Genomic DNA, 21,099 nt, shown 5'->3' on the forward strand with positions numbered 1-21,099 from the left:
ACATTATTAATGTGTACTTAAAATTTGTATTATAATTTTCTTGTATGTAAGTGCTAAGCTCAAGTGCAGCTAGGATTTATTCAAAGGTAAGTTGTAATATTTGCCTTTATGAAGTGCATAATTTAGTACATAATCAGTGTTATTAATTAAGTTGAATTTAATACATTGCATCATGGCTGAAAATGGGGAAATTAATGTAGAAGAGAAACATATGGAATATAGAACAAAAAAAGCATCACTGCAAGCTAGAAAAGGGCATGTAACAAAAGCACACAATAAGTGTTAGTTAATTTAAAATCTCCAGATCATACTTACAAAGGTTTACAGCAGTTTAGAGTTAAACTGGAGAGCACTCTCAAAACTTTAAGTAATAAATATAATCTGAAGGAATCAGACTGGTTATTGAGTGCCATTGTACAGAATAAATTAAGCTGTAAAACACTTGAATGACTCTCGAACAAGTATCACAATGGTTATTTTGGTCTGGAGGAAATAGACTAGGTCTACAAGAATTAATTGTTCAGTTGTAGACTAGCCAACCAACTCATTTTAAAGATGCAACACATAATAACTCTGAGGTATCTGTCAAGTTTCACAAAGGGAAAAATTATCCCAATATTAATAATCAAAATTCATTTCCTAAAAAGAGTTGCATAGGTGCACATCAAGTAGCAGGAATCAGAAATAATGGTTCTCCACAAGGTAAGAAGAATAAGTACCCTCCTAAGAGTAGCCCAGTTAATAAGAAACCAGTCAAAGAAAAGAGATTGTCTCTTCTGCAAGGGTACTCATTTTTCTAAGAATTGCAATGCATACAATTCATGGAATGATAAAGTTGAAAAATTAGAGGAACTTGGCAGATGTATCAGATGTCTAGGTAATCACAATGTAAAGGATTGTCATGACAAATTAAACAACTGTTTTCAATGTCACAAAGGAAGACACCATATATTCATGTGTAAGGGTCTATATGATAATGTTGATAATAATGATAATGTTGACAATCCAGACACAACAGTGGCTAATGTAAAAATTGCTGCTAATGTTAATAATGATGGTTTTGCTGAAGTAGCCTTACCTGTGTTACAGGTAAAAATTGATGATAAAAGACATACATCAAAAAATGTAACTGCATTGTTAGACCAGGGATCCCAGTGTACTTTCATAAAACATAAATGTCTTGATGGTATGAAAGTACAGATGGAAGATCCTACAACTCTAAAATTATCTGGGTTTCTCTCAGATAAAAGGGCTCAATTTTATGACACTGTTTATGTAACTGTCAGGTTTGGCAATGAGAAAAAACGTGTTAATGCAGTAATCGTAGATAGACTTCCAGAGAAAATATCTACAATAGGGCTTAGTAAAGCTACAGGAAGACTTTCACATGATGTAAATTTAGCACCTTCTGGTGTAAATGATGATTCTGTAGGCCCAATAAATATTTTGATAGGTAGTGACTATTATGCCTCCTTTGTAAAGGGTATGGTAAAGAAATGTGGTGTCACCCTTTTAAAGACTGCAGGAGGCCATGTAATGTATGGTAGGATTCCTCGTAATAATAATGCATGACTAGAGGAAACTATAAATACTACAACTGTGTGTCTTACTCATGAAATCGTGCCCAAGTATAATTCTTCCATAGAGGATGGTGTTGAGCCAGTGCATAAATTGTGGGAATTAGACAGCATTGGAATAAATGTAAATGAAGAAAGTCCAAACGATTCTTTTACTCAAGAACAATACCTGAGAGATGTAAAATTTGAATCTGGACAATACTGGGTACGACTTCCGTGGAGACTGAACCATCCAGAATTGCCCACTAATTACAGAATGGCATATGGACAATTAAAAGCTCAGCTCCGCGAACTGAGTAAGACACCAGAATTGTTGACTGCCTATAATGATATAATTACTGAACAATTAATTAATAAATTTATAGAAGTGGTACCTCCTGAGCAAGCCAAAATTTATGGTCACTATTTGCCACATCACGGAGTGAAGAAGGATTCTAAGACCACTCCTCTGAGGATTGTGTTTAATTGTAGTGCCAGGAGTAACAAAAATGTACCTAGTTTAAATGACTGTTTGATGACAGGTCCGTCGTTGACGGAAAAATTAGGAGATATCTTATTAAATTTCAGGATGAAGAATTATGCCTTTACGGCTGACATAAGTAAAGCTTTCCTAAGAGTGGGTTTACAAGAGGCTGACCGGGATTGTACCTGCTTCTTATGGCCTGAGAATCCTAGTGACCCACTTAGCCCTCTGAAAACCTTTCGCTTTAGGAGCGTATTATTTGGTGCTACATCCAGTCCATTCCTACTTCAAGCGATGATAAATGCACACCTTAAACGTATAGGAAGTCCATTGAGTAAAGTAATAAGCAAACAATTTATGTGGACAATTTCCTGGGTGTGACATCAACTGAAGAGGAACTGTTAATGATTTATGGAGAGGCTAATAAAATAATGCATAGTGCAAATATGCCTCTGAGGGAATGGAATAGTAATTCGTCCAAATTAAAGGACAAAATAAGTAAATATTACCCTGGAGATGAAGTGCCAAAATGTAGTAATGTACTGGGATTAACTTGGGATACTGAGAGAGATTTGTTAATGTTAAAACCTAATAATTACAGTATGCCCAGTAAATTAATTAAGAAAGTTTTGCTTGCTGAAGTTTCCAAATGTTTTGATCCACTAGGTTTAGTGTCACCCCTTACTATAAGAGGAAATCATTAATACAAGAAGCATGGAAGCTTAAATGTGCTTGGGATGAAACTCTACCTGAGGAATTCATTAACAGGTGGGATGAATTAATTGGTGATTATGAAAAAATTCCAATGTTGGAGTTCCCACACCAGGTGGCCAATCCAGATGGTAAAAATATACTCCACATTTTTTGTGATGCTTCAAAATTGGCATATGGAGCAGTTGCTTACTTTCAATGTAATAGTGTTATTTCTCTTGTTATGTCTAAGGCTAAAGTGTCTCCAATTAAATCACGTACCTTACCTCAGTTAGAATTAACAGCCATTTATGTAGGTGTCAAATTAGCTAATTACATAAGAAATAAGTTGCGGGAGATAAATATTAGCGACACTGTAATTTGGTCTGATAATGAGGTATCCTTACAATGGATTCGCAATGGAAACAGTAAAATTGTGTACGTACAAAACAGAGTCGCTGAAATTAATCAGATGCAAGAGAAGTATAATAGTTTGGGTCAGCATATGTTAACATTTAATCATATACCTGGTGAGGAGAATCCAGCTGATTTCTTGTCTCGAGGTTTACCTTATGCTAAATTTGTAAATGCTGTATCATGGTTTAAAGGACGGAGCTGGCTGGTAAATAAAGCTAATTGGCCTGTACAAAAGGCGTATATTGCTCTTGTTGAAATTACTGTGACCACCACTCCAATAGTTTGTCCTTCCTTAGCCACTGATATAAATAGGTATTCTTCTTTACCCAAACTAATCAATGTAACTAAGTTGGTGTTTAAATTTCTAAACAAGATGAATATCTCATATAAGTTTTCACATCCTCTTGAATATTGGATAAAGAGGGTACAGGAAGAAATCTATGGAAATGAGATTAAATTGATGATGGAAAGTAAAATTGTGAAAGGTTCCATAATAGAGAAATTGGGGCTGTATTTAGAGAACAATGTAATTAGGTGCAGAGGTAGGTTACAAAATGCTGAATTGGGTGATTATGCTAAACACCCTATCTTACTGCCCAAAACTCATCATCTAACAAATTTAATTGTTTTAAATGCCCATAAAAATGTAATGCATGGTGGGGTACAAGGTACCTTAAATTGTATTAGGGAAACTTTCTGGATTGCAAAAGGACAGCAAAGTGTAAAAAGGGTGATTAAATGTTGAGTAATATGTCGCCTTGTGGATGCCAGATCCTATATGTACCCAGGTCCTCCACCATTACCAAAGGAGTGTGTACAATTAGTGAAACCATTTGATGTAACAGGTGTAGACTATAGTGGTCCAATCATTTTAACCGGTACTTCAGATGGTGTTCCACTGAAAGTGTATGTATGCTTGTTCACTTGTACTGCTACTAGGGCAGTTCATTTAGAAGTGGCTCAGGACTTGTCTGCAGAACAGTTTATACAGCTGTTTCGAAAATTTGCAGCTAGGAGATCCTGTCCGAGATTGATGATTTCGGATAATGCCACAAATTTTGTAGCAGGTGCTCAACACTTGATAGAATTAAATAATAGTAACGATGTTCAATCTCTGTTAACCCAGCGAGGGTGTACCTGGAAATTTATTACTCCTAGAGCCCCTTGGCAGGGGGGGCTGTATGAAAGACTGATAGGCACAGTGAAGAGGTGTCTCCGTAAAGTACTACACCGGAAGAGAAATAATTTGGAAGAATTCCGTGCAGTGTTAGTGGAGGCGGAGAATCGTATAAATAATAGGCCTCTCTCGTACATGAGTGATACACCTGATGCAGATGTATTAACACCTTCTCACCTAATATGTGGAAGGAAATTGGAAGCTGCCCCTGTCTATAGAAATAATCCTGAAGAAAGTGATGAAGATTACAATGATGCGGCAGTGTTGTGTGATAAATTTAAAATGTTAAATAAAGTAATTGATCATTGGTCTAATGTGTGGCGTAAGGAATATCTTCTTACACTACGTGAACACTTTTATGGTGCGACAGAGGCAGTAAATCGACAGAACATTCAACCAGGTGACATTGTGTTAATTGATACTGAACAACATCGAACATTGTGGCCTCGGCAAACTATTGACATTGTACCCAGATGCACAAGGTGTTGTCTGGAATGTCATAGTGTTGTGTCGTGGCCAAGAAAGTTTATGCATAATTAATACATTAATTTCCTTGGAATTAAATGGCATTCAATCAAATGTAAATGAAAAGCTAAGGGAAAGTGGCATGAGTGATACGGAAGGTAACGCTGACCAAGTGATGCAGGAAGATGAAATCGTAGTAAGACCTACTAGGAGAACAGCCACTCAAGCCAGAACCGGCTTGAATTGTCTCCTTAAGGAAGGTGTAATTTGAGTCGTTTAACAACGAACTCCGCCCAGCCGCAGTGTGGAAAATATATAGTATATTTTCCGAAAATAGTGTATTTGTATGTAAATTAATAAAATATGCTGTATTTAAATAAAAATTATATTATAAAAAATGGGAAGCTCGGCACTTGCGCTGACGAGCAGGGAGGAGTCGTCATGTTTTTTTATGAGCCAAGAAAAGGTTAGTGAAAATAAGAAGAATTTTCATTGCTCTAGAGGTTATATTGGGCTTATACCTCTCAAATAGGAGCCGAAATTATTGAATGTGCATTTCTGCATAATTTGAGCATTAAATCGATGTACAGGACAGCTCCAAGAACCTCAGATAAGCTATCTAAATTATGTTTGTAATTCTGGCCAGTATTATCATCATAAATTTAGTTAGAGGGAGGTTTTTAAGTATTATACACAGTAATCTCCAAACTAATTGGTGAGTGTTATGATTATAAATTCTCCTTCTGTTATATAAATGTGTATATGTAATCATTTATTAATTTTAATATACAGTCCACAAAAATTATGATAACTTTACCAGAATTCCTGGTGTGTATGTACATTTCATTTGCAATTAATATAGGTCTAGAGCAACTTGTGGAGAGATAGATGCGACCTAGGTGTCCTAAAAATTCCTACTTGTCTCTGTAACTTTGATAAATAATAATTGTCTTTATTGCCATTTACTTGTAAGTATGTAATGAAATGTAATCCACGTAAACTTTGTAATTTCCACACAGCTTTAATAATAACATTGTGATCAAAGTATATGATATCCAGTTAGATTATCACTTATATATCTCTCACACTGAGTTTCCATTACATTGTATTGTTTGAAATGTCAGTTTTCCATAGCTGGTTAACTGATTTTTGTCCTCCTTGAGGGAACGTTAATAATACCCATACAGAAAATATATTTGCATTCAGCTTTATTTCATCACCCACCATCTAACTCAACAATTAATTACTGTTATCTTCACCACATTTTATGAAGCCCTCGACAAATTAAGTAGTTGCGATTTACAGTCAGACTGAGAGAGTTGAACGTTTTACGACAGCTACTCTCGATGTCCAGTATCCCTGTCCCTTAAGAAGGTGTATTCTACATAAAATAACATCTTTGTTTTAAGAGAAACGTGGCATTTTCTGAGCAAAAAATGTTAGTCATAATATTTTAAGATGTAACTATAAATATAATATATATCAACTCCAACAGATGAAAATATTCATATGAAACATCTTCACAAATTTATGGGAGATCTCAAAGCATCTTTGTTAAGAGCCGCAACACAATTGACCTATACCGAGGCTCGACAGATTTAAGTTTTCTTCAGAAATACTTGCATTAAGTTCAATGCTGCTAGAACTGATGGCTGACTGTAATTTCTAGCTAAAGGTTTGTTAATGCATTTGTTATAAGCTTATAAATATCTCACTGGAAGAAGAATAGCTCATACGATCTCGTTTGTTATTCATTACTTTCAGGAAACAATTTGCTTTCCATTATGCCAATATGATCCTTTTATGATTTGTTATAAAGGATACTGTAAGAGATTATTATCTCAGTGAGCAAGTATGAATGTTTCTTTAGATGCCTGTATTGCATAATTAATCCTTATATATTACTGTTCTTTTTCACCTTAACAAATTTTTTCGGTTCTGCTAAAAAATTCTGGATCATTAATATTTTGTTATTGATGTAGAGAGATATTCTTTCCTGTCTCACTCAAACAGGGTAAGTGTACACAAATAACCCGCACATAAAAGAGAGAAGCTACGACGACGTTTCGGTCCGACTTGGACCATTGACAAAGTCACACTAACCAGAGGAGGAGCAGGACGGCTATATATAGGCAGGAAGAGGTGGTAGTAGTAGTAGTAGTAGTAGTAGTAGTAGTAGTAGTAGTAGTAGTAGTAGTAGTAGTAGTAGTACAAGAGTTGTATATAATACCGACAAGATGAAATTAAGACACATGCACAACACCCGGGCATCCCCATCATAGACGTTTCGCCATCCAGCCAGCCACTGGATGGCGAAACGTCCACAACAAAGACAACCAGACGCCGCACATGTGTCTTAATTTCATCAGTAGTTGTAGTAGTAGTAGAAGAAGAAGAGGTAGTAGTAGTGGTAGTGGTAGAAGTGGGAAATAAAAAGGACGAACCAGTCAAATACAAAGGAAGGGGAGCACTGCAAGAGAGCTAGATGCCCACAGAGGGAGAGCAAGCGCACAGAGGTGCGTGAATGGGAAGTGGTGAAATAAATGAAGAAGGAACAGAAACACGAGACAGGAGAGAGAAAGACAACCCAGAGGAGAAAAGGAAAGAGGAAAGGGGAAGAGGAAGAAGAAGAAAAAGAAAAAGAAAAAATGAGGATTCAGGTTAAGTCACGGGTGTTCTGAAGATTGGAACATTTTACAATGTAGTGGGAGAGGAAGGCATCTACAGAGACGAAGCCAGGGCTAAGGTTCATACAAGGAAAATTGTGTATTAGAGAGGATTCAACTAGACGGCGACTGTTCGAGTTGGAAGTAGGGAAGACAGTTTTAGCAGAAGACCAGTCAATAGGATGGCTATGATCTATGATTTCTCTTCTCAATATCTGTCCCACGATCGCCTCGCTGCTGGGTTAAGCCCTGGCTCTATTTCTACGACTAAGAACACTCCTCTCCAGCACTGTTTTTCGTCTGTCCCGTCTTCCCCTCTCATCCCAGTTGGGATCTTACCTGAACTTTCGTTCGTTCGTTCGTTCCTCTGGTTAGTTATCTGCAACACAATCACCTCCACGGAACAACAGAGAATGTTCCGGCAGATGGTCAGCACACTCCTGAGGGTGTGCTTACTGACAGAGCAGGAAGCAGTGGATGCCATGAATCCGCAGATTATCAGAGAGAACAGAGCCCAGTCCCCAGCTCAGGAAACAGCTGAGATGGAGTAACTTCAGTCGCTTATGAGGCACACTAGCTGAACTGTCCGGAACTGTGCTTGAAAGAATAGTGAAATTCCAAACGCTTATATAATGCAACAGTGAAGAATTAATTCTCCTTCAGGAGCCAGAGACGGGTCATCTCAAGATTAAGACCCGTGCCAGGACCCTGGTCCTGGCGAACATTATACATACATACATCCTCTGGTTAGTGTGACTTTGTCAATGGTCCAAGTCGGACCTAAACGTCGTCGTAAGCTTCTCTCTTTTATGTGCGGGTTATTTGTGTATCGTTCCGGTCACGGTATTGTGCCTTTTTCGTTATTTAGGGTAAGTGTATAAAGGACAAAAACTAAGATTTTTGGTTATAATGCTTCTAGTCCTGCATTGTGGCTGCTAAGGACAACCTTCACTGAACAATTAATTAACTATCTGATGCATCCTGTAATAGTAATTATTTAATGCAATATTCCTTGGCATTTATTACAATCCTTTTCACAAGCAGCATCTCTATGTATCGCAAGTAGCTAATGGAAGCTGCAGTATCATTTGGAGAATATAACTGCTGCCACTTGCCACACCTGATATCTCCTACAGCCTTTTATCTCTTACAGCTATTGATTCCTCCTGCAGCTCGAGGCAACATTTAATTAATTCAGAAGTGATTGATCCAGATGAGAGCTGCAACACCCTTGCCAATAGTTCCTAAATTGCATATTCAGTTCTTTACAATAGTTGATGATCAAAAAAAAAAAAAAAAAACCGCGGAGATGTTCAGGTAAACAGATTAGAAAATCGGATTTATAGTATTTTTTTTTTCTTTCGGGGGCTAGCACAATAGACCTCTTTGAAGTTCCATCACCGACCTCAGGTTCACATAAAAAAAAATCTTTAAAATTTGCGGATTCCAAGTTAAAAGATCACTGGTTACGCTCGATACCATTCTAAAACTCTCTCTGAATGAAGCGTCAAGACAATCTTGAGAAAGTCTTTATCATGGATTAAATTCAGTACGTTAAGAAAAGTGCGTATCTGCGAAGAACCTTAAGGATTAAACGCCTCTTATACTTAGAAATCGTGCAATAAAACCAAGCTATTTTTAATTAATTTTTAAAAATAAATAAAATATTATGCGAATGAAGTCTCTTTAGAATATGAAAAGGCGAACGTTAGTGAAAAATTCTGATTGCTTTTTTTGTAATATTTCCTCTTATTTCTCTGTGCTCGTCTTACTCTGAATGTTACTGACCTTCACCGTACACCCACCCTCTTTCATTAAATTAACTTTCACTGTACACTCGACCTCCACAGTACTTCCGACATCCGGCGAGCACCCGACCTTTATCATTCTCCGAATATCCATCATATACACACATCATTCATCTTATACCCGAACTTCAAAATATACCCGTCTTTCATGATACACACGACCTTCAACGTACACTCGACCGACACCATAAACCCAACTTCCATGGAACGATCTTCTTTCTACTATATAGGATTCAGGAGTGTTCAAATTTTGAAGCCGATCAGAGGAGCCTATCTTCACCTGTCACTCGGAAACAAGATTTGGAGATGGTCTGTGTAGCATTGTGCATAGGGCATTCATGCATGCAAATCAATCCGAATTTGAAGCCTATTCAACAAAGCGTTCTCGAGTAATGAACAAAAAAATGTTGTGGAAAAAAAAAATTGCACCCACACGTGCTAAAACTACACAAAATGCTTTCAAGTAAAATTCACCAGTATTTAGAGTTTTCAAGAGGATCACAAGGCACTTGTTCAAATTATGACATTTGAAACAATTTGCTTAATTTAATTGGCAAATTGAAATTACTGAGCTCAACATTTGTTTTAATTAAACGTCCAATGTTAAAAGTTTGAAATCTCTCAAAAACAGACGCCTCCAATAATTGGTCTGATTCCAAAGAGTCTAAGGTTTTATTATTTATTTCACTAAATATCGGATTTGCAGGCACATAGACTGAACTCATAGAATATTATCCTTCTTATAGAATGAATCATCAGTAATTCTTGGTCACCAATCAGAAGAAACAATCACAAGTTATTGAATGGAAAATTAATATCTCGACTGAATAAAATTGGCAAGTTTGGACTTTAACAGGCAATATAAGTATGAGCTGGAGAATATTTGAACCCGATCAGATGTGTCAGTCTCAGGTTATAACACGTTTTCCATCGATTCCATTTTTTAATAATTTTATTTTATCAACATATTTGGTAGCACACAAACGAAAGTTAATAGTCATTTTCGAGTTATGAGCGATATAAAACTGAAAAGTTGGAGGAAGACGAAAAAAAAAAAAAAATGTTAGACAACTTTCTGTATTTTCATTTTTAAAGGTAGTCAATCTTGGAGAATAATTTGAATTGATTTAGGCTAGTACATGTCCCGGTTTGCTTTTCTAAAACCAGAAAAAACTGACATACTTCTTATCATGTAACAATTTTTGAGTGTCGCATTTGATTAGCTTCAGTCCTTCTAAGATGATAACTTAATAATGCAACTTCTGAGAGGTTTCAAACTTAATATACTTGTGTATTTTATGATTTTTTTTGTCTCTTGGGAAGATTTGAATTAGATTTGGGCTGCGTAATGTCCTAATTTACCATTTTCATTGAATAAATTTAGATATGAGTTTCCTTATGATGACTCGTGTATGCCATTTCTGATTTTCTTCAGATCATGGTGGAACAGGGCCTGATCAACCAGGCTGTTACTGCTAGCCGCACGCAATCCAAAGTACGAGCCACAACCCGGCTGGTCAGATACTGACTTTAGGTGCCTGTCCAGCGCCTGATTGAAGACACCCAAGGGTCTATTGGTAATCACCCTTATGTATGCTGAAAGGCAGTTGAACAGTCTTGGGCCCTTGTGTTGTCTCTTATCGAGCTAGTGGCACCCCTGCTTTTCACTGGGGGGATATTGCATCGTCTGCCGAGTCTTTTGCTTTCGTAGGGAGTGATTTTCGTATGCAAGTTTGGTGCTAATCACTCTAAGAGTTTCCAGGTGTATATAATCATGTATCTCTCTAGCCTGCGTTCTAGGGAGTACAGGTTTAGTAACTTCAAGCGTTCCCAGTAACTGAGGTGTTTTATCGCAGTTATGTGTGTTGTGAAGGTTCTCTATACATTTTCGAGGTCAGCCTTAAAAGGTGCTGTTAGTGTGCAGCAATATTCCAGCTTACATAGAACAAGCGACCTGAAGGATGTCATCATGGGCTTGGCATCCCTGGTTTTGAAGGTACTCATAATCCATCCTGTAATTTTTCTAACAGATGCGATTAATACAATGTTATGGTATTTCAAGGTGAGATCCTCTGACATGATTACTCCCAGGGGTCTATTGATAATCCCCCTTACTTATGCTGGGAGGCAGCTGAACAGTCTTGTTCAACTGCCTCCCAGCTGTTCCATGTGTGGTTAGAATTTGTTTTATACTCAAATGAAGTTTTAGTTTCCTCAAGTTTTCCGTATCGGTGTAATTGAAGTTTCTCATCATTAAACTTCATATTGTTTTCTGCAGCCCATTTAAAGATTTGGTTGATGTCCGTCTGGAGTCTTTCAGTGTCTTTAATGGAGGACACTGTCATACAAATTCGGGTGTCGTCTGCAAAGGAAGACACGGCGCTGTGTCTTATATCCCTGTCTATGTCGGATATAAGGATGAGGAACAAGATGGGGACGAGTACTGTGCCTTGTGAAACAGCTTTTCACTATTGCCGCCTCAGACTTTACTCTGTCGACTACCACTCTTTGTGTTCTGTTTGTTAGGAAATTATAGATCAATCTACCAACTTTTGCTGTTATTCCTTTATCACGCATATTGTGCGCTATTACACCATGGTTACACTTGTCAAAGGCTTTTGCAAAGTCTGTGAAATTACATCTGCGTTCGGTTTGTCTTCTAGAGCATCCAGGACCTTGTCATAGTGGTCCAGTAGTTGGGACAGACAGGAGCGACCTGCTCTAAACCCATGCTGCCCTGGGTTGTGTAACTGATGGGTATCTAGATGGGTAGATACCCTAGATGGGTAGAACCCTTTCAAAGATTTTTATGATATGGGACGTTGCCGCTATCATTCTGCAGTTCCTTGTTATTGCTTTAATGCCCCCTTTGTGGAATGGGGCTACGTCTGTTGTTTTTCGTAACTGTGGGACGACCCCAGTGTCCATGCTCCTTCTCCATAGGATGTTAAAAGCTCGCGACAGGGGCTTCTTGCTGTTCTTGATGAACACGGAGTTCCATGAGTCTGGACCTGGGGTAGACTGCATGGGCATATCATTTATCGTCTTTTCGAAGCCATTTGGCGTCAGGAAAATTTCAGATAGGTGTGTGTTTACCAAATTCTGTATCTCTCATAAAAAAATCATTTAGGTCTTCGACTCTCAGTCTGGTTAGCGGCTCGCTAAAAACCGAGTCGTGCTGGGACTTGAGTAGCTCACTCATTTCCTTGCTGTCATCTGTGTAGGACCCAACCCGTTTAAGTAGAGGCCCGATACTGGGTGCTGTCCTCGACTTTGATTTGGCATAAGAGAAAAAATACTTTGGGTTTCTTTCAATTTCATTTATGGTTTTTAGTTCTTCCCGCGTTTCTTGATTCCTGTAAGATTCCTTTAGCTTTTGCTCGATGTTTGTTATTTCTCTGATCAGTGTCTTCCTACGTATTGCAGATATATTGGCCTCTTGTAGCCGCTCTATTATTCTTTGCCTTCGCCTGTATTGGGAACGCCTTTCTCTTTCTAGTTTACATCTTTTCCTAAAGTGAATATGCATTGAGCATATCTCAAGTGCCACAGACTTAATTTGTTCTAGACATAGGTTAGGATCCGTGTTGCTTAGGCTATCTTCACAGTTTGTATCATTTAGGACTTGGTTTACTTGGTCCCAACTTATGTTTTATGTTACTGTCGGTCTGGGGGCCCCCGCATACATATCTGGACTACTATTATGTTGTTAGGTAAGACACATGTGCACATGTGTCTTACCTAACAACCTGTCGGTATTTTACACCATTTTAATATTCATTCTATTATGTTGTGATCTGAGAATATTGTTTTTATATGATAACATTTCGTATCAGATCATCATTGTTAGTGAAGATGAGGTCCAACGTATTCTCCAATCTTGTTGGCTCTGTTATTTGTTGGTTTAAGGAGAATTTGGTGCAGAGATTTAAAGGAATCCAATGGAAATAAGACTTATAGTCTTCGATAATGCACTGACGTTTCGGGGTTTTCCTGGGTGACTAACTCTTTGGACTAAAAATCAGAACAAATCTTATTTTATCAGGTCCATCATGGCCAAATTAGCAAATGAAAAACCGAAATGAATAAAAGAGATATAAAAACAGTACTGAAATATATACTCAAGGCAGAACTCATTACAGTGAGGTTCAATCTGGTCAAATTTAGATTTAGGAGATTGGAAAGTACTGGTTCGGCAATAGAAATGTGGATGAGTGGAACACACGTCAATTTATCATTAATGAAGCAACATTTTGAAAAGCTTTAAAAATAGAGTGGACAAGTTCATTAGTGGGTGTGGGTGGGTATGAACTGAACCTACCTAGCATGGGCCAGTTGACGTGTTGCAGTGATCCACCGCCTAAACGACACATTCAGCACCATTATAGGACAGAAGCCACTATCATAACACTGTATCATCATGCCAATCCTGTTATGACACAGTTAGCATTATTAATATAATCCCATTATAGTCAGCACTATCAAGACAATTAACACCATCATGTCACAAGGAGAACCAACATAACACAGTTAGCAGTATCGGGACACAGCCAGATCCCTCATGACAAAATTAGCATTCTCATGACACAATCAGTACCGTCGTGATATAGAACCTTTCTGATTCAGTCAGCACCCACATAACACTGTTAGCATCCCAGGAGAAAGGAATAATTCACATGCCTCAGGATCCTCTTGGCAGAGTCATCACCTTTATGGCACAGTACCTAAATGACACAGTTAGTTTTCTCATTAAAACAGTCAGCACACTCATGACAAAATACAACCATGATGGTCAGCTCCACTGTGCCACAGTCAGTACCAATATAGCACTGAGCACCATCACAGCACAATCAACAATACTATTGCAGCACAAAGTCAGAGTCACTATGAACATCAGCCTCACCTTGAGAGATTCATCTCCACCACAGAGAAGACTACTATAATAGAGTTGCAGCAGAGATAACACCAGGAGGCAGCTCAGATGAAAGCTCGCACTCACACGAGCTTTTAATCTTGTCCACCAGGATGCTACCCACAACAGTCTGCTAACACAGAGGTACCTACTTACTGCAAAGTAAACGGGGACAGCAGGACCTAACTGTTTATTTTTTATATGGTGCTTATAGTGTTGGTGTAGGAACTGTGTTTTGACAGCAGTGACCATCATAAAGGCTCTGTGCTGTGTGCTATCAGAGAGAGAGAGAGAGAGAGAGAGAGAGAGAGAGAGAGAGAGAGAGAGAGAGAGAGAGAGAGAGAACGAGAACCAAGTGAAAGCCTTCACTAGACACATACTTAATCTACAACAAGAACACATTCCTCACCGGCAATATGTGACGAAGCCTACAGATCAGCCTTGGTTTGGTTTTCGTTGTAGAGAGGCTGCTACTGCTAAGTACAAAGCATGGCGAAGGTATAAGAGACATCCTACCACCTATAACAGGAACTTGCACAGGCAAGCCTGTAGGCATATGGGTGACGTTCAGAAGTGGGCCATTGCTAAATGGCAGGTGGACACGAAAAGAAAGCTAACATCAGGTAGGGTAGGCTCCAAAACCTGGTGGTTCCTGGTCAAAGACAGACAAGGTTATCTGCCTGATGATCTCATTCCACCTTTAAATCGACAGGATGGGACCATCTCTACTAGTAGTCAAGAGAAGGCGGACCTCTTTGCCGAACACTTTGCTACCAAAATGCAAGTTCCTGATCCAGCAAGGGACCCTCCTTGGCTAGCTGCAAGAACTGTGTCAAAACTGTCAGTGGTGACAATAAGGCAGGAGGAGGTGCATTTCCTTCTTAAATCGCTTGACCAAGAAAAGGCTGTGGGCCCAGACAAGTTGAGCCCAAGATTGCTGAGAAGATGTGCAGACCTGCTAGCAGCACCTCTAACTCGCATCTTTCAGCACTGCCTAGTACAGTGTAAATGGCCCTCTCTGTGGAAAGAGGCAAATGTAATCCCTGTACACAAAAAGAAGAGCAGAGCAGAAATCAGCAACTACAGACCAGTGTCACTCCTGTCAATCACTGGTAAGATCCTTGAGACACTAATCTCAAGACAAATGACAGAGTTTTTTGACTACCACTCACTACATTGTGATCGTCAATATGGCTTCAGGAAAGGTTATTCTTCTGCTGATCTGTTGTTAAACCTCTCCACTAAGTGGCACCAGTCGCTGGATGAATCCAAAGTCAGCTGTGTGGTAGCACTGGACATTGCTGGTGCTTTCGACCGGGTGTGGCACCAGGGCCTCTTAGCAAAACTTCAAGCACTGGGAATTGCAGGCTCTACGCTATATCTCCTCAGTGATTACCTTCATGGTAGATCTCTAAGTGTAGTTCTCAATGGAATGGAATCAGCAAGACATCCTATTGGGGCAAGTGTTCCACAAGGAAACGTACTGGGACCATTGTTATGGAATGTCTACTTCAACGATCTTCTTCATCTCATCTCAGAATCCCATGCATATGCAGACGACTGTACACTGACATTCACTTATCCAAGAGAAGAAATGCCAGCTGCTCTAAGCTACATCAATCACCAGCTAAGAGCTATATCAGCTTGGGGAAATAGATGGCAAGTAACATTTGCACCTGAGAAAACGCAAATGATGATGGTCTCTAGGCACCATGATGGTAATGCTGGTGCAGTAGTAAGGATGAATGGGAGGGTTGATATCCTTGGGGTGAAATTTGACTCCAAACTAACCATGAAGAACCATGCTGTAAATCTTGCAAATAAGGCAGCCAGGAAGTTTACAGCACTATGCCGTATCTCGCATCTGCTTGACAGTAGGGGTTGCAAGATTCTGTACGAGGCACAAGTACGCTCACACCTTGAGTATGCTCCACTTTCTTGATTTGCCTGCCCCCCCTCTCATCTGCGACTGCTTGACAGAGTAGACAACAGAGCAAGACGTCTCATCTCTCTCCTGGACCCATCCTGGATAAATCTGTCATTTCAGCAGAGCTTTCAACACAGGAGGGATGTGGGTGGCCTTACTGTTATGTACAAGGTCAATATTGTCAAAGTACCACACTTGGATCCACTTCGAGGACAGCGTGAAACAAGCTTTTATGCCACAAGACGGGCAGAAAGCAGCAACTTCACTCTGGCTGTACCCGTCTCCAGAACATCACTCCATCTGAGATCATATATACCCAGGATGACTCGAGTATGGAACACATTCGTACAGCATAATGATGTCAACGAGATGAAGTCAGTTGATAAAATGAAAATGCTGGCCCATAGATGGCTCCAACTTCATCCTGTTCCCTACTTGTATGTCTCATAACAATAAAAATGCTTTCAAATGAGCTAATGTAGGTAACAGCTCTTAGCTTGCCAATAAAGTCAGGAATCCTTAAACCTGTAAATAGCTTGTCAATAAAGCTAGGGATCCTTAACCTTGTCAAACCCTGTGTAAAAGAAAAAGAAAAAATGGAGAGAGAGAGAGAGAGAGAGAGAGAGAGAGAGAGCAAAGGACAAGGGAGGGAAAGTGAAAGGAAGAAAAGAGGAGACAGAGAGAGGAAGAGGAACTTCATAAACGAACTGCCTGATAAGCCATAGTTGTGTTAAACCAACAGCTGTGTGATATATGATGGTTGCCTTGACGAGTGACCACTTGAGACAGTCCGGAGATCTGCATTGAATGTCTCCCGTCTCCGACGCGTGAAATTATTATGCAATTTTTTTGTGTCTAAGAATGTTCTGTTTTTACTTGGAGGTTGTCAGGGAGTCCCACGGGAACGCAGCCGCTGAATCCACCACACACACACACACAAACAAACACACACACACACACACACACACACACACACACACACACACACACACACACATACACACACACACACACACACACACACACACACACACACACACACACACACATACACAAACACACACACACACACACATGCACACACACACACACTCACACACACACACACACACACACACACACACACACACACACATACACACACACAAACACACTCACATTAACACACACGCACACACACACACACACACGGACATCATAGCTCTCACAGAAACCAAGCTTACAGGTATGATAACAGATGCCATCTTTCCAACGGGATACCAAATCCTGAGGAAAGACAGAGGGAACAGGGGGGGTGGAGGAGTGGCATTGCTGATCAAAAATCGCTGGAATTTTGATGAGCTGGAGAGAGGAGACAGCGGAGAAGAAAGTGATTACATAGTGGGAACACTTCACTCTGGAGGTCCCAAGGTGGTAATAGCAGTGATGTATAACCCACCACAGAACAGCAGGAGGCCAAAGCAAGAGTACGACGAGAGCAATAGAGCGATGGTTGACACACTGGCTAGAGTGGCCAGAAGAGCTGATGCATGCAGGGCAAAGCTCCTGATCATGGGCGACTTTAACCACAAGGAGATCGATTGGGAGAACTTGGACCCACATGGGGGCCAAGATCATGGAGGGCTAAGATGATGGAGGTGGTACTGGAAAACTTCATGTGCCAACACGTAAGGGACACTACAAGAGAGAGAGGAGAGGATGAACCAGCAAGGCTGGACTTAGTATTCACCTTGAGTAGTGCAGATATCGAGGACATCACATATGAAAGACCCCTTGGGGCCAGTGACCATGTGGTTTTAAGCTTCAAATACACAGTAGAGCTACAAGTGGAGGGAGAAGCAGGAAGGCCAGGACGAATGAAGCCAAACTACAAGAAAGGGGACTACACAGGAATGAGGAACTACATGAACGGGGTTCAGTGGGACAGAGAACTGGCAGGGAAGCCAGTTAATGAGATGATGGAATATGTAGCAACAAAATGCAAGGAGGCTGAGGAGAGGTTTGTACCCAAGGGTAACAGGATTAATGAAAAAGCCAGGATGAGCCCATGGTTTACCCAAAGGTGCAGGGAGGCAAAAACCAAGTGTGCTAGGGAATGGAAGAAATATAGAAGGCAAAGGACCCAGGAGAATAAGGAGAACAGTCGTAGAGCCAGAAACGAATATGCACAGATAAGAAGGGAGGCCCAAAGACAATATGAAAATGACATAGCAGCGAAAGCCAAATCTGACCCGAAACTGTTGTACAGCCACATCAGGAGGAAAACAACAGTCAAGGACCAGGTAATCAGGCTAAGGAAGGAAGGAGGAGAGACAACAAGAAATGACCGTGAAGTATGTGAAGAACTCAACAAGAGATTCAAAGAAGTGTTCACAGAGGAGACAGAAGGGACTCCAGAAAGACGGAGAGGTGGGGCACACCACCAAGTGCTGGACACAGTGCACACAACCGAGGAAGAAGTGAAGAGGCTTCTGAGTGAGCTAGATACCTCAAAGGCAATGGGGCCAGATAACATCTCCCCATGGGTATTGAGAGAGGGAGCAGAGGCGCTATGTGTACCCCTAACAACAATATTCAATACATCTATCGAAACAGGGAGATTGCCTGAGGCATGGAAGACAGCAAATGTAGTCCCAATCTTTGAAAAAGGAGACAGACATGAAGCATTAAACTACAGACCAGTGTCACTGACATGTATAGTATGCAAAATCATGGAGAAGATTATCAGGAGAAGAGTGGTGGAACACCTAGAAAGGAATGATCTCATCAACAGCAGCCAACATGGTTTCAGGGACGGGAAATCCTGTGTCACAAACCTACTGGAGTTCTATGACATGGTGACAGCAGTAAGACAAGAGAGAGAGGGGTGGGTGGATTGCATTTTCTTGGACTGCAAGAAGGTGTTTGACACAGTTCCACACAGGAGATTGGTGCAAAAACTGGAGGACCAAGCAGGGATAACAGGGAAGGCACTACAATGGATCAGGGAATACTTGTCAGGAAGACAGCAGCGAGTCATGGTACGTGGCGAGGTGTCAGAGTGGGCACCTGTGACCAGCGGGGTCCCGCAGGGGTCAGTCCTAGGACCAGTGCTGTTTCTGGTATTTGTGAACGACATGACGGAAGGAATAGACTCTGAGGTGTCCCTGTTTGCAGATGACGTGAAGTTGATGAGAAGAATTCACTCGATCGAAGACCAGTCAGAACTACAAAGGGATCTGGACAGGCTGCAGACCTGGTCCAGCAATTGGCTCATGGAGTTCAATCCCACCAAGTGCAAAGTCATGAAGATTGGGGAAGGGCAAAGAAGGCCGCAGACGGAGTACAGTCTAGGGGGTCAGAGACTACAAACCTCACTCAAGGAAAAAGATCTTGGGGTGAGTATAACACCAGGCACATCTCCTGAAGCGCACATCAACCAAATAACTGCTGCAGCATATGGGCGCCTAGCAAACCTCAGAACAGCATTCCGACATCTTAATAAGTAATCATTCAGGACCCTGTACACCGTGTATGTTAGGCCCATATTGGAGTATGCGGCACCAGTTTGGAACCCACACCTAGCCAAGCACGTGAAGAAACTAGAGAAAGTGCAAAGGTTTGCAACAAGACTAGTCCCAGAGCTAAGAGGTATGTCCTACGAGGAGAGGTTAAGGGAAATCAACCTGACGACACTGGAGGACAGGAGAGATAGGGGGGACATGATAACGACATACAAAATACTGAGAGGAATTGACAAGGTGGACAAAGACAGGATGTTCCAGAGATTGGACACAGTAACAAGGGGACACAGTTGGAAGCTGAAGACACAGATGAATCACAGGGATGTTAGGAAGTATTTCTTCAGCCACAGAGTAGTCAGTAAGTGGAATAGTTTGGGAAGCGATGTAGTGGAGGCAGGATCCATACATAGCTTTAAGCAGAGGTATGATAAAGCTCACGGCTCAGGGAGAGTGACCTAGTAGCGATCAGTGAAGAGGCGAGGCAGGGCCAGGAGCTCGGACTCGACCCCCGCAACCTCAACTAGGTGAGTACAACTAGGTGAGTACACACACTCACACTCACACAAACACACACATAAACACACACACACACTCACACACACACACACACACACAAACACACACAAACACACACAGAGGCAACAGGGGGGATGGAGGAGTGGCATTGCTGATCAAAAATCGATGGAATTTTGATGAGCTGGAGAGAGGAGACAGCGGAGAAGAAAGTGATTACATAGCGGGAACGCTTCACTCTGGAGGTCCCAAGGTGGTAATAGCAGAGATGTATAACCCACCACAGAACAGCAGGAGGCCAAGGCAAGAGTACGACGAGAGCAATAGAGCGATGGTTGACACACTGGCTAGAGTGGCCAGAAGAGCTGATGCATGCAGGACAAAGCTCCTGATCATGGGTGACTTTAACCACAAGGAGATCGATTGGGAGAACTTGGACCCGCATGGGGGCCAAGATACATGGAGGGCTAAGATAATGGAGGTTGTACTGGAAAACTTCATGTACCAACACGTAAGGGACACTACAAGAGAGAGAGGAGAGGATGAACCAGCAAGGCTGGACTTAGTATTCACCTTGATTAGTGCAGATATCGAGGACATCACATATGAAAGACCCCTTGGGGCCAGTGACCATGTGGTTTTAAGCTTCGAATACACGGTAGAGCTACAAGTGGAGGGAGAAGCAGGAAGGCCAGGACGAATGAAGCCAAACTACAAGAAAGGGGACTACACAAGAATGAGGAACTTCCTGAACGGGGTTCAGTGGGACAGAGAACTGGCAGGGAAGCCAGTTAATCAGATGATGGAATATGTAGCAACAAAATGCAAGGAGGCTGAGGAGAGGTTTGTACCCAAGGGTAACAGGAATAATGAAAAAGCCAGGATGAGCCCATGGTTTACCCAAAGGTGCAGGGAGGCAAAAACCAAGTGTGCTAGGGAATGGAAGAAATATAGAAGGCAAAGGACCCAGGAGAATAAGGA

Source organism: Cherax quadricarinatus, chromosome 22 (assembly GCF_038502225.1).
Source record: "Cherax quadricarinatus isolate ZL_2023a chromosome 22, ASM3850222v1, whole genome shotgun sequence".
In the NCBI taxonomy this organism is placed as follows: domain Eukaryota; kingdom Metazoa; phylum Arthropoda; class Malacostraca; order Decapoda; family Parastacidae; genus Cherax; species Cherax quadricarinatus.